General features: G+C 40.2%; 1 long non-coding RNA gene across 1 annotated transcript in view; it reads right to left on the reverse strand.

Moving 5' to 3' along the window:
* Positions 1 to 562: 562 nt before the first annotated feature.
* The window catches only part of LOC115281217, a 75,608-nt gene continuing 61,373 nt past the window's right edge, over positions 563 to 14,797 (reverse strand). Inside the window, exon 6 of the long non-coding RNA XR_003904165.1 lies at positions 563 to 893. This is a non-coding gene — a long non-coding RNA (uncharacterized LOC115281217). The remainder of the gene's footprint in view (positions 894 to 14,797) is intronic.

Raw genomic sequence — 14,797 nt, forward strand, 5'->3', positions numbered from 1 at the left:
AGAAAAAGGTAGGATTCCGTAGGCAGAGCAGGGAAGGATTAGGCCAGGAGGTCCCTGGCTGGGGGAAAACACCTCATAGAACAATGCTGGGCGTGTCTGGCCACAGCAACACCCACCGAGGTGCCTCTTCAGAATGTAGCAGACCCACCTACTCCCCCTCAGGTTTCCCTCAGGAATAGTTTGACTACTGACAAATCTGTATAGTCTTCTGAATGATAAAGTTGGAGCTTTGATAAAAGACTTTCCTACTTTTATTACAGTCATAATGGTTTTCTGGCAAATGAGTCCTCAGACGTTTATTAACATTTTACCCTGGTTAAATATTTTCTCAGCTTCACTTCATTGAGCAATTCTGTTTTCATTGAAGATGCTGCAGTTCTCTTGGAAGGGCGACTGCTCAGTGAAGGACTCCTCAAAAAGATGCAACTTAGCACTTTTTTCTTCATTTTTTTAAATACTGATTTTTCAGAAATATTTGACTGAAAGGTTAATGTAATCGTATTGTCAAAATCGTACAGATAAGTATTTTCAGCATGGAGTAGGGAACTTTCCAGATGTTCCACATTTTTGTTGTGCAAATATGTACATTTGACCATTTGCTTTGAGCCTTTGTTTATAGAAACACACCGCCTTGCAGAGTTAGGGGGTTTTCTAAACTGTTTTCTATCTTTCTCCATTTTGGACAGTGAGGTTCTTGTAGCGGGCAGTTGTCTCCCTTTAGATCTGACCTTCATCATGTCTTTGATGCCTTCTCTCTTCCCAGTCCTGTTCCAGTCCCTCATTACGTGTACATTCCCAAGGGTACTGTGTTTATGTCTACCCACTGACTCTTTGGAAAGAAGTTTCTATGCACATCGTTGGAAGGAGGCTCTGGGTGCCATTGGAAGATGCAGCTAAAAGATAATGAGTAAAAGTTAAATTGTTCCACTTTCTACTGTCTTAGGAATACAGTTAAAGTTTCTTATACACAAAACTAAAATCAGAGAATGTCAGCTTCTGGAAAAATGAATCATTAGTTTTTCTATTTTCCTCAGAATGTATCTCAATTTAATCCTAAAAACTTCTTTGTAAAGTGATGATTGGCATATTTTACAACTTTGATGGTGTTGGTTTATTAGAAAAGAAAGGTTTAGGGGAACCTGGGAGGTTCAGAGGTTTGAGCATCTGATTCTTGATTTCAGTACAGGACATGATCTTATTGTTTGTGAGTTCCAGCCCCACATCCGCTCTGCACTGAGAGCGTGGAGCCTGCTTGGGATTCGGTCCCTCTCTCTCAGCCCCTCCTCCACTCTCTGTCTCAAAATAAATTTTTAAAAAATGAATGAAAGGTTTTGTTTGCTTAATTCTAAAGAATGGATTATACCCTAAATCTTGTGTAATAGGAGGAATCTACTAACAATACATTTTTAATGTCTTTTAAGTGCTTCATTCATAAAAGTTTTCATTAGCGCTTCCTATGGTTGATTTTATGAATATTCTTTACAATTCTGCTCACGAAGACATGCCAATAATTCAAAATGTTCTTTTCACGGGTACATAGTTATAGTTCAAAATTAGAGCAACCGGGACTTCTGGGTGGCTCAGTCAGCTGTGTCCAACTTTGGCTCAAGTCACGATGTCATGGTTCGTGGAGTCTGAGCCCTGTGTCAGTCTCTGTGCTGACAGCTCAGAACCTGGAGCCTGCTGTGGATTCGGTGTCTCCCTCTCTCTGGAACCCTCCTCCACTTGTGTTCTCTCTCTCCTCGGCTCAAAAATTTAAAAAAAAAACCACATTTTTTAATAGAAATTGTAGCTACATATGAGCACCTTGGTGGTTCAGTGAGTTAAATGTCTGACTCTCTATTTTGGCTCAGGTCATGATCTCACTATTCGTAAGTTGGAGTCCTGATGAGGGCTCGGTGCTGAAGGTGCAGAGCCTGCTTGGGATTGTCTTTCTCGCCCTCCCATGCCTGTGTTCTCTCTCAAAATAAATACACTTTAAAATTACAGTAGGTTTCAGAGGCACCTGGGTGGCTTAGTTGGTTAAGTGTCTGACTTCAACTCTGGTAATGATCTCATGGCTTGTGGGTTCGAGCCCTTTGTTGGGCTCTGTGTTGACAGCTAGTTCAGAGCCTGGAGTCTGTCTTAAGATTCTGTATCTCCCTCTCTCTGACCCTGCTCGGCTCACATTGTCTCTGTTTCTCAAAAATAAAAAACATTAAGAGTTTATAAAAATAAAATTATTGTAGGTTTCCTTTAATTCATTTTTCTAATAGAGAATTTTAGAGTTATATATTTTGTCCTATTTTAGTTTTTCAATTCCATAATAATATACTTCGTTTCGTATGGAACTTTCCACAGCATGAGTTAGGTCTGGTTTGGTTTTTTACCTGTGTATTTTGTTTTAAGGTGACAATTTCAACTCATTCAATTTTTTTGCAAGACACCATAATATTCTTCCACAAATAGATTTAGGAGTTTTATGCCCCTGACAACATTTTAGTTTCAATTCCAGTTAAAATTTTTTACTTTTTTATTTTTCATCCAATTTGTAATTTTTCTATTTTATGTTGTGTGTTCACTCTTGGTTATCAGTTCTGTGGTGTAATCATGTTTACATTGCCATTGTCCCTTTGAAACCTTCTCTGATGCTTCCTTTAGGGTTGCCTGTGTATGGTAATCTGTGTGTTTTTAGATGAATTCAAAGTCAGACATGCTGAGGTAAAATTCAAGCTCTACTAATACTTAAGTTTGCCAAGATTTTTTTGAATGATGAACAATTTTACTGTTCTCATAGGTTACTATAAATTCATGTGTAAATTAAAAAAAAACCTGTTAGAATGGTATGTAGTGTGTAGTAAGTGTTAAGAATTATTTCTCGGGGCATTTGTGGGGAGAAGCACTGGGTGTTATATGGAAACCAATTTGACAATAAACTATTAAAAAGAATTATTTCTGTTCTTCTGTTAAAAGTTGTAATTTCCACAATAGTTTAAGTTCAAAATCGTCCTATTTTAGAAGTATAGCTTCTTTTTAATGTTTATTTTGAGAGAGAGCTCATGAGTGAGTGAGGGGTGGAGGAGAGAGAGAGGGAGGGAGGGAAGGGGGAAGATAATCCCAACCAGACACCACACACAGTATGGACCCCAATGTGGGGCTCCATCTCATGATTCTGAGATTATGACCTCAGGTCAAATCAAGAGTTGGATGCTTAACCAACTGAGCCACCCAGGTGCCCCAAAACATATGGGTCTTGAACCCAAGATGTTGGCCTCCATTGCAAGCTAATGGGAAATGTGGAAAACCAGACTCCACCCAGAAATCCACATCAGAATATGAATTTAACAACATACTCAGTTTGTTGCCGTACACATGAGCATTGGAGAAGTACACGTGTAGCTCACCCATCACTCTTCTATCACTCTATGCCTGTCTTTATGTCAGTAGTACATTATTTTGTTAATTAGGGCTTTGTTAAAGGTTTTAAATCAAGAAATGCATTGTTACCAACGTACTTTTTTCTCCAACATCATTCTTAGTATGTGTTTTCCTGTGAAAGCAATAGGCATGTTAGGATGGGTATTGATCTTTCTGCCCAATGTGCCATTGGGATTTTCATAGAGATTGCATTAAATCTGTACATCACTTTGGAGTAGTATTGACAGCTCAGTAGTATTTTTTTTAACGTTTATTTTTGAAGAGAGAGTGCAGGTGGGAGAGGGGCAGAGAGAGACAGAGACAGAGAGAGGGAGAATGAATATGAGAATCTGAAGCCGACTCCAAGGCTCAAACTGTTAGGGTTCAAATCCATGATTCACGAGATCACGACCTGAGCCAAAGTCAGAAGCTTAACCAACGGAGCCACCAGGTACCCTGACATCTCAGGAGTGTTAAGCTTTCCTTACGCAAAAACAATTCTTAAAATTCCCGCACAATATTCTCTAGTTTTCATAAAGTTCTTATGACCTCTATCTTGTGTTAAACCTTATGAATTTTATTCTTTGTGATGCTATTGTAAATGAAATTATACATTTACAAATACTATCAACTTGGGGGATTGTTTGTTGTATAGAAAGACAAAGTATTCTCTAACTTTGTAAAATTTGTGTGAGTTTTAACAGGCAAGGATTCTTCAGAGGAGAGAAAGATGGAGGCAATGTGGGGGGATTCTAGGCTCCTCACATCCCATAAACACAGCTAGATAACTACACAATCCTCCTAAATACTCTTAAAAGCAGCCCAAATGCTGACAGAGGAACTCCGCAACTGAGAGAGAAGAGCACGGAGACTGCGGACAGTACGGGAGATCCGGCTCAGAAACAGATTGTACGGCTCCAGAGGGCAGGGAGCTATGGCTGTGGACAAGGGTGAGAGAGAGAGGGACACGCAGGGGAACATAGGGGAACGTTTCCCCAAGGCCAGCGGCTTAGAAAATGAGAGGGGCTCAACTTTGTGAGTTCTGGCGACCAGTATGGCATCAAGTATAGAGTTTGAAAGGTCAGCTGGGGAGAGGAGGGCACTGCACTGATCCTGGAGAGAAGGCAGACACAGAACCCCCATGTCCACAGCTTGGAAACGGATCGGAAGAACGCTGGGGGCACATAATGGGTGGGATTATTCACGATTCTGGTTGCACTTCCCTCAGAGGCATCATCCATGGAGATGCCTGCCTGAGAACAAGGGAGCTGGGTTGCTGGGAGCCATTTCTGATGTAAGGGGGGTTTGCAAGGCCTCCTGCTGTCAGATGGCGATCCTTGTCTACCATTCTGCCACTTGTTTGTCTATCACTCCACCATTTCTGCTTGAGCACCGACCCCCAGGACACATTGCCAACTGGCATGAGTAGGCTTGCCTTCTTATGCTAAAAATATGCTAAATTGTACCTTGTGAAGGAGATTATAGAAATTTCTTCTTTTGTGGGGGCAAATATTACATTTCCTGAGAAATTTGTTTTTCTCACCCCTCAAGAAATCAGGCTATTGAACCCTGCTCACAAAGGACTAACCTTTGCTTTTACTATGCTAAAAACATTGCCTTGTATTTGAATACTGAAGGCACCTTCCTTTCTCATATGATAAACATCTAAATAACTTACAATCTTTCGCTATTGATAAAGATTATGCATGAGTCTTCTACCAATCTATGTTCCTGGAAATTTTTACATACCAATGAATTTGTCAATCAGGAATCATTGTCTAAGGAATTGCCACTCCTGTTTTGTATCCCATACACTTGTTTAATAATAAAGGCTGACTCTCCCTTCAGAGCAGAGATGCCTGTTTGCAGTGCAGAGATGCCTGCCTGCTCATCAGAAAGAACCTCGTGGGTCTCTCATTCCCTTCCTCTTTTGCTGATTCCCATCTCTTTTGTGTCTACACTGTCCATCCTTCAAGGGAACCCTGGGCCTGCTGGAGCTGGACTCCAGCACTGGGTGGCACCATTTCCTCCCCCACCCCCAGCAGAAACAATCCCGAGTGAAGCAGCTCAGCAGGGACACAGGCTGTCTAAGTTGCTTCCACCAAGCCCCACCTCCCTGTGCTGTGATGGGAGCGCCCTTCTGAGCCAAGCTTGCTTCAGGCCCAGTAAGGCCAGCCTCTCCCCAGCAGATCTGCATAAACCCCTAACCACACCCTGTCTTTGGTGCAGACAGTTCTGCAGCACCTCTTTTCTGGTGAGTTTCACAAACAGACCTCAGCACACCCAGTGAACACATGCCACATTCAGCTCAGGCACCAAACACTGTCCACAGCAGGCCAGGAGAGCATGTGAGGATCACTGGCCTGCAGCTAGGAGGAGATCTGTGTTTTGAACACATAGAGGAAAGCAGAGACTTACACAAAACCTAGATGGAAGGTTTCCAACATGAAAGAACAAGACACGGGCTTGGCCAGAGATCTATGCAAAACAGTGGTCAGAAACATGCCAGATAGAGAATGTGAGACATTAATCTTAAATACTCACTGTGTTGACAAAATAATATAAAACATTAGGGATACCTTTCTCCCAGAGCTAAGAGTGAAAGAATCAGAGGTGAACCTCCTCAAAATAAAAAGCTTCTGCCCAGTGAAGGAAAAATTACAATACAATCAATAGAGTGGGAGTTATTTGCAAACAATATATCAGAAAAAGGGTTAGCATACAACATCTATGAAGAACTAAAACGTAACACCCAAAAAAACCCAAAAAAGATTCAGTGAAGAAATGGGCAAAAGACAAGAGTAGTCACTTCTCCAAAGAGACCTCCAGATGGCCAACAGACACATGACAAAATGCTCAACATCGCTCATCATCAGGAAAATACAAATCAAAACCACACCTGTCAGAATGGTGAACATTAACAACTCAACAACAGACGTTGGCAGGGATGGAGAGGATGAGGATCTCTTGTGCACTGCTGGTGAGAATGCAAACTGGTGCAGCCACTCTGGAAAACAGTTTGGAGGTTCCTCAAAAAATTAATCATAGAACTACCCTACAACCAGCCATTGCACTACTAGATATTTATCCAAGGGATACAGGTGTGCCGTTTCAAAGGGATACATGCACCACAACGTTTACAGGAGCGTTATCAACAATAGTCAAAATATGGAAAGAGCCCAAATGTCATCGATGGATGAATGGATAAGGAAGATGTGGTATGTATATATAATGGAGTATTACTCAGAAATCAAAAAGAATGAAATATTGCCATTTGCAACTACATGGATGGAGGGGGAGGGTATTATGCTAAATGACATTAGAGAAAGACAAATGACATATGACTTCACTCATGAGGACTTTAAGATACAGAACAGCTGAACATAAGGGAAGGGAAACAAATATAAAAACAGGGAGGGAGATAAAACATAAGAGACTCTTAAATATGAAGAACAAACCGAGGGTGATGGGAGGTGTTGTGGGAGGAGGCATGAGCTAAATAGGTTAAGGGGCATTAAGGAATCTACTGAAATCACTGTTGCACTATATGCTCACTAACTTGGATGTAAATTAAAAGAAAAAAAATCAGAGATAAAAAATGCAATAGACAGGATTAGAAACAAGATAAGCAAAAAGCGGGGGCACACAGATATATATTTGAGTTAAACTTGCAAAATACGATGATAAAAAAATCTTAAAAGCAGGAAAAAAAAAAGCAGTCCTCACTGGCAAGGGAAGTGTCACTTGAAAGGGAATCGGGCTCTCTAACGACAGGGCAAAGGCAGCTTGGGGTTCTCTGTTTCTTCTCTTTCTCTTTGCCCCTTCCCTGCTCTCTGTCCATCTCACAGTCTCAAAAATTAACATTTAAAAAGACATATAAAATTTAAATAAACTTAATTCAAACATTTATAGTATAAAAAAAATTTAATGGAGTGTCTTCTTGATAAAATTAGCAGAAATAAGCACCACAAGAGATGACCAAACATGGCACCTGGGTGGCTCAGTCAGTTGAGTAACCGGCTTTGGCTCAGGTCATGATCTCATGGTTTGTGGGTTTGCGCCCCGAGTCGGGCTCTGTGCTGACAGCTAGCTCAGAGCCTGGAGCCTGCTTCGATCTGTGTCTCCCTCTCTCTCTGATCCTCCCCTGCTCATGCTGTCTCTCTTTTTCTCTTAAAAATAAATTAAAAACATTAAAAAAAAGATGACCAAACAAACCAGAAACAACAAAAATCTATGGATTTTCTAAGATTTCTATATATGACATCATCGGTGAACAGAGATCCTTTTGTTTTCTTTTTCATTTAGGGAGCCTTTCATGTATTTTTTCTCTTGCCCAATTGTTCTGCATAGAGCATCCAATGCTGTGTTGCATGAAAGTGGTGATGTCGCTTCCTTATCTTGTTTCTGATCATACAGGAGAAGCTTTTAGTCTTTTACTATTGAGTATGTGAGATTTCAGCTTTCCATACATAAACGGCCTCTATTAGGTTGTGGTTATTTCCTTCCTTTCCTGCTTTATTGTGTGTTTTTAATGATTAAATTGTGTCCAATATGCTCACTTCCTGTTCTGCATTAATTAACACGATCATGCCATTTTTGATCTTCATTTGTTAATGTGCAGTTTTAAACTGATGGTTTTCCATATGGTGAATTTCAGGAAGAATTCCCACTTGCTTATAGTTGAAAATATTTGTTAAATTATTTCCTTTTATCTCATGTCTTCCTTTGCTTTGATAACTTTTTAAAGCTGGTGTCACAGAGTGTGTTTTTTTTTTTTAATTTTTTGGGGGGGCATTTATTTTTGTGAGACAGAGCGTGAACAGGCAGGGATAGAGAGAGAGGGACACACAGAATCCGAAGCAGGCTCCAGGCTCTGAGCTGTCAGCACAGAGCCCGACACAGGGCTTGAACCCACGAACGGGGAGATCATGTCCTGAGCTGAAGTTGGAGGCTTAACTGGCTGAGCCACCCAGGTGCCCCAAGAGTGTGTTCTTAATATCCCTTCTCTTTACTCCTTGGAAATGTGAGATTTGAATAATTTTCTCATTAAATATTTGTATGGATTATATAGTTAAATTATCTGGAAAAATACTTTTTGGGGAGGTTTTGTTTTTGTTGTTTTTAGTTACTTTTTCAATCTATCTAGTAGATGTAGTTAAGTTTAGATGTTTAAAAATATTTCTTCATGGGGCGCCTGGGTGTCTCAGTCGGTTGAGCATCCGACTTCAGTTCAGGTCATGATCTCACAGTTCCTGGGTTCAAGCCCCGTGTTGGGCTCTGTGCTGACTGCTAGCTCGGATCCTGGAGCCTGCCTCAGATCCTAAGTCTCCTTCTCTCTTTACCCCTCCCCTGTTCATGCTCTCTCCCGCTCTCTGAAAATAAATAAATGTAAAAAAAAAAAAAAAACTGCTTGATGAGGGAGTCCAGGTAGGTTATACCCCCCCCCTTTTTTTAAATATCTATTACTTGGCATGAATTTCTCTATTGTCACCTCTTATTATTTACATTTCTATAGGATCAGTTAAATTCAGTGCCTTCATTTCTTCCCTTTTGAGTGTAGTTCTCTTCTCACTCCCTTTCTTTCATTACAGGTTTTTCAATTTTGTTCATTTGTTCTGAAAACCAACAGTTTCTATTGTTTATATTTCCCTACTTTTTCTGTATCCTACTTTTTTCCTTTATATTTTATGTTTAAATTTCCTTCCTACTGGTAATTCTGGGCTTATATTGTGTTTTTCCTGAGTATTTGAGGGATAGGAATGTGATTTGTGTTTCACCACAATACTACAGCATTGCCTATTAGGCTACATGGTCAGTACGTTGTGTGCAAGATTGTGTTCCTATGGAGGAATGAGGCCCGATGATTCCTTGTCAGCCACCTTGCTGACATTCTCTGATTGTAGCTTAAGATTACAGATTAGAAGTTGTCAGCACATATTCTGAGAATAAGTGGAATGATTTTATTTTTCTGTTATTTGATATATTTAGATTTATCTTCATATGCCACCCTGAGCTTCCTGACAAAGTCATGCATACAAGTTTACTTTTAAAACATGTCAATGAGTAGATGTAAACCTAGGGCCCTTGAGAATTTACACTTAGGTATAGACCAGGAAAATGATGGTAAGAGTGATGTTCAAAGATATCAAGAAGGACATCTCCAAATTGAGACAGATGCATGTAATGAGAATCTCATTGTCCAAATTAGTGAAGGATAGAGAAATTTTTGGAAAAAATTCTTTCTTAAGTCCACAACTTCAGCAAAGCAGTGTGTTTCTATAAGCAAAAGCTCAAGTCAAATGGTGAAACATGAATACCTACAGAACAACAATTTGGAAAATCTAGAAAGTTACCCAGTCCATGCTAAAAATAATTATTTGCACCGTTTTGACAATAGGATTGCATGGATCTTTCAGTCAAATACTTTAAACATACATTTAAAAATGAAGAAAAAAGTGCTAAGTGGTTTCAATTTCAGAGGTTTTTCACCAAGGAGTCAAACCCACAATCCCACCAGAGCATTGTTAATGGAGACAAAATTGCACAATGCAACGAATCTCAGACAAAATTTAACGAGGAATCAGATGTTACCAAATGTCTGAGGACTCATTTTTCAGACAATCATTATGAATGTAATAAGGGAGCGATATTTATTAAAGCTCCAACCTTACTATATATAAGAATATGCATATGGAAGAGAATCCTTGTGAATATAATGAATGTGGGAAAGCTCTTAACCAGTCCTCCAATGATGGCGATCATCAGAGGACTCATATTGGAAAAAAAACTCATCCGAATGTAATAAGCCTGGGGCCATGTTTAGTCAGTCCTCAAGACTAAATATATAGAAGACAAACAGTACTGGAGAGGAGAGGTACACTTGTAAACAATGTGGCAAAACCTTTGATGCACTGAAGACCGTCTCATCATCCGTGAATGCCTACTATTGAGAAGCTTTACAAATGTGAAGAATGTGATAAAACCTTTAACTACGGCTCATCACTAAATGGACATAGTCAAATCCATACTGGAGAGAAACCTTACAAATGTCAAGAATATGGCAAGGCCTTTAAGGGGTACTTTGACCTTACTCAACATCAAAGAGTTGATCTTCTATCATCAAACATCTTCATACTGTGGACAAACCTTACAAATGTACACAATGTGGCAAGACTTTTAAGAGGCACTCAAACCTTATTCAACATCACGGAATTTATACGGAAGAGAAACCTTACAAATGTAAAGCATGTGGCAAGGCTTTCAGGTGGCGTTCAAACCTTACTGTACACCTCAGAATTCATACTGGGGAGAAACCTTACAAATGAAAAATGTGGTAAGGCTTTTTACCAGCACTTACCCCTATTCAACATAACAGGATTGACACTGAAGAGAAACCAAACAAATGTAAAGAATGTTCCAAGGCCTTAACCTACCACTCAAGCCTTCCTCAACTATCATGGAATTCATACTGCAGAGAATCCTTACTCAAGTGAAGGCATATCACTCTGATTCCTAAGCCAGGCAGAGACCCAACGAAAAAAGAGAACTACAGGCCAATATCCTTAATGAATACAGATGCAAAAATACTCAACAAGATACTAGCAAGTCGAATTCAACAGCATATAAAAAGTATTATCCATTATGATCAAGTGGGATTTATTCCTGGGTTACAAGCCTGGTTCAACATTCGCAAATCCATTAATGTGATCCACCACTGTGATATGTGCTTCGTAGAAAGAGTCCAGTAGTCTTCCTTCCATTTCTGTTTTTTGGAATAGCTTGAGAAGGATCGGCATTAACTCTGCTTTAAACGTCTGGTAGAATTCCCCTGGGAATCCATCCGGCCCTGGGCTTTTATTCGTTGGGAGATTTTTGATAACTGATTCGATTTCTTCACTGGTTATGGATCTGTTCAGATTCTCTATCTCTTCCCATTTGAATTTTGGTAGTGCATGTGTGTTTAGGAATTAGTCCATTTCTTCTAGACTGACCAGTTTGTTGGCATATAGTTTTTCATAGTAATCTGATGATTGCTTGACATTTTTAAAAAGTTGCCCAAGGCCTGAAAGTATTTTAGTATTTTAGCAAAATTAAAGTGTTAACACCTTAAAATACACTCTTCTAAGTAGGTGTCTAAGTCTCATGATAACCACATAGCGAAGACCTTCGTAGATATAAAAAAAGAACCAAAGTATACCCCTATAGAAATCATCTAATTACAAATAAAGAGCAAATGAACTAGAAAAGTGAAATAATTCTAAAACTGACATAAAACAAATCAAAGAAGGACAACAGTAACTCCATTCCTGTACCAGTACTTTAGATATAAAGGGACATTAAAAACAATGTTTTTTAAAGGATGCCTGCTTGGCTCAGTTGGCTAAGCAATCAACTTTGGCCAGGTCACAATCTCTGTTCATGGGTTTGAGCACCCCATCGGGCTCTATGCTGACAGCTCAGAGCCTGAAGCCTGCTTTGGAGTCTGTGTCTGCCTCTCTCTGCCCCTCCCCTGCTCACCCTCTGTCACTCTTTCTCTCAAAAATAAGTAAACATTTTTTGAAACTTAAAAATATATGTAAAGGGACAGCTGTCTTTAAGTGAAATCATTTAGAACATCCAGGAAGTCAATCTGCATCAGGAAAAAAAACCTCTCTGTACCACGGGCTGACTGCCCTTTTTATTCTGTGATGGCTGCCTGAACAGCACGGGTTGAGAGTCCAAGTCCCAGGAGGAGAAACTGAGGTGATGCCATTCTCCAACCCCCCCCCCGCCCCCCAACACCAACAACCAAGCGGGACTTGAGAGAGCAGCACAGCAGCGCCCACTGGAGGCGGGACACACACCAAACCCCGCCCTCTGTGCCTGGCAACTGCTTCTGTGGTGGAGCAAGACTAACTGACCCTACACAGGCAGCCTCTCCCGACCAGCACAGCCACCAGACCCATGCACCAATAGACATCTTCCCCCCCCTTTCCCCCCCTTTCCTTCTCTTTAAATTTGGTTCCGAGTTTGATTATTTTGGTCATATATGTATGTATTTCATCAGGCTTTTTTATTCTTGTTCCATCTTTTTTCTTAGCCACCCTCCTCCCTGTCGTCATCATCCTCCTCCTCCTCCCTGTTTCCTTAGAATCAGCCTTATATTTTTTGAATCTCTATTTGGTTTTCTTTTTTCCTTTTTGTCTTTTTATGAAATCAGTCTTACCACACCCTGCCTTTTTTTTCCCTCAACAAACAGATGAAAGCACACCTAGCTGAAGGTCCAAACTCACCACCACTGCACCAAGGAGAAGCTCTGCAGAGAACGGACCAGTGGGACAGAGCAGCCAAAATGCAACAGCAGAGTGCACCAAACATAACATCAGAAACACATCCTGCAGTGCCAGACCCTAGACACTCTGTGACTCCTTTTCAATACACTGGTACTATCAGGCACAGACACTTGAGAAGCTGTTAAAACATGCAAAAGACAGAAACTTAGCCACAGTGACAATCCAGAGGAATTCTCCCCAATATAAAGGCCCAGAAGAAATCCTAGCCAGAGAATTGCTCAAAACATAACAATGTATCTGAACAAGAATTTCGAACAAGATTCATAAGACTAATAGCTGGGCTTGAAAACAGCTGAGAAGATACCAAAGGAACCCTTGCTCCAAATAAAGACCTAGGAATTAGTCAGGATGAACTCAAAAGTGGTATAACTTGAGATGCAAAATGAACTAGATAAAAGGACAGCAAACAGGGAAGGAGCAGAGGACAGAGTAGGTGAAACAGATAAAATTATGGAAAACAATAAAGCTGAAAAAAATAGGGAAAGAAAATTACTATATCATGAAGGAAAATTAGATAATTAGTGATTTCATGAAACAAAACAGTATCCGCGTATCATAGGAGTCCCAGAAGAAGAGGGAGGGAAAAAGGGGAGTAAAGATTGAACACATCATAGCTGAGAAACTTCTGTAATCTGGGGAGGAAGCAGACATCCAAGATCAGGAGGTACAGAGAACTCCCTTCAAAAATCAACAAAAGCACGTCAACACCACAATAGATCACTGTGCACCTTGAAAATTACAAAGATAAATAAATCTCACTCACAATAGAAGAGATAAAGACTTTCCCAGACAAATAAACACTACAGAAGTTAGTGATCACTGGGGCACCTAGCTGGTTCAGTCGGTTAAGCCTCTTACTTCAACTCATGTCATGAGATCATGGTTCAGGAGTTCAAGCCCCACATTGGGCAGTGTGCAGACAGCTAAGAGCCTGGAGCCTGCTTCAGATTCTGTGTCTCCCTGTCTCCCTGCCCTTGCATTCTTTCTCTCATAAATAACATAACGTATCATAACATTATCTCGTAACATCCCAACATCCCATCCCCACATCCCCATCCCATCCCCACACCCCCCATCACAACATAACATTATAACGTCATAGCGTACCGTAACATCGCCTTGCCGCGATCGCCTCACCACCACATCATCTCACCTCACCACCTCACCTCACTACACCACACATCATATCACAACATCGTATCACATGACATCATCACATCGCATCACATCAAAAATGTTAGAAAAATGTTAGTGATAACTAAAGCACCCCTACAAGAAATTCTAAGGGAGACTCTGTTAGTGGAAAGCACAAAAGACTACAAAGGATTGGAGAGCACCACCACAAACAAAATCTACAGGTAACACAATGGCACTAAATTATCTTTCAATAATCATTCTGAATGTAAATGAACTAAATGCCCCAAAAGACATAGGGTATTAGAATGGGGGAGGGAGACAAGATCCATCCATATGCTGCCTAAAAGAGACTCATTTTAGACCTGAGGACACCTGCAGATTCAAAGTGAGGGGATGGAAAACCATCTCTCATGCTCAGCCTCGTCAAAAGAAAGCTTGAGTAGCCATACTTGTATTGGAAAAACTAGATTTTGAAACAAAGAGTGCAATAAGAAATCAAGAAACATATGGTATGATAATCCAAGTGTCCATCAAGAAGAGCTAATAAGTAGTGGAAAGAGAAATCAGGAAACTGATCCCATTTACGACTCCACAAAAGACAATAAAATACCTAGGAGTAAACCTATCCAAGGATGTAAAAGACCTATATGATGAAAACTATAGAAAACTTATGAAAGAGATTGAAGAAGACACCAAGAAATGGAAAAATATTCCCTGTTCATGGATCGGAAGAATAAACATTGTGAAAATGTCATTACTACCCAAAGCAATCTACACATGCAATGCAATCCCCATCAAAATTGCACCAATATTCTTCTCAAAAGCTAGAACAAACTATTCTCAAATTCATATGGAACCACAAAAGACCCCAAATAGCCAAAGTCATACTGAAGAAGAAAACCAAAACGGGAGGCATCACAATCCCAGACTTT

Source organism: Suricata suricatta, chromosome 16 (assembly GCF_006229205.1).
Source record: "Suricata suricatta isolate VVHF042 chromosome 16, meerkat_22Aug2017_6uvM2_HiC, whole genome shotgun sequence".
NCBI lineage: Eukaryota > Metazoa > Chordata > Mammalia > Carnivora > Herpestidae > Suricata > Suricata suricatta.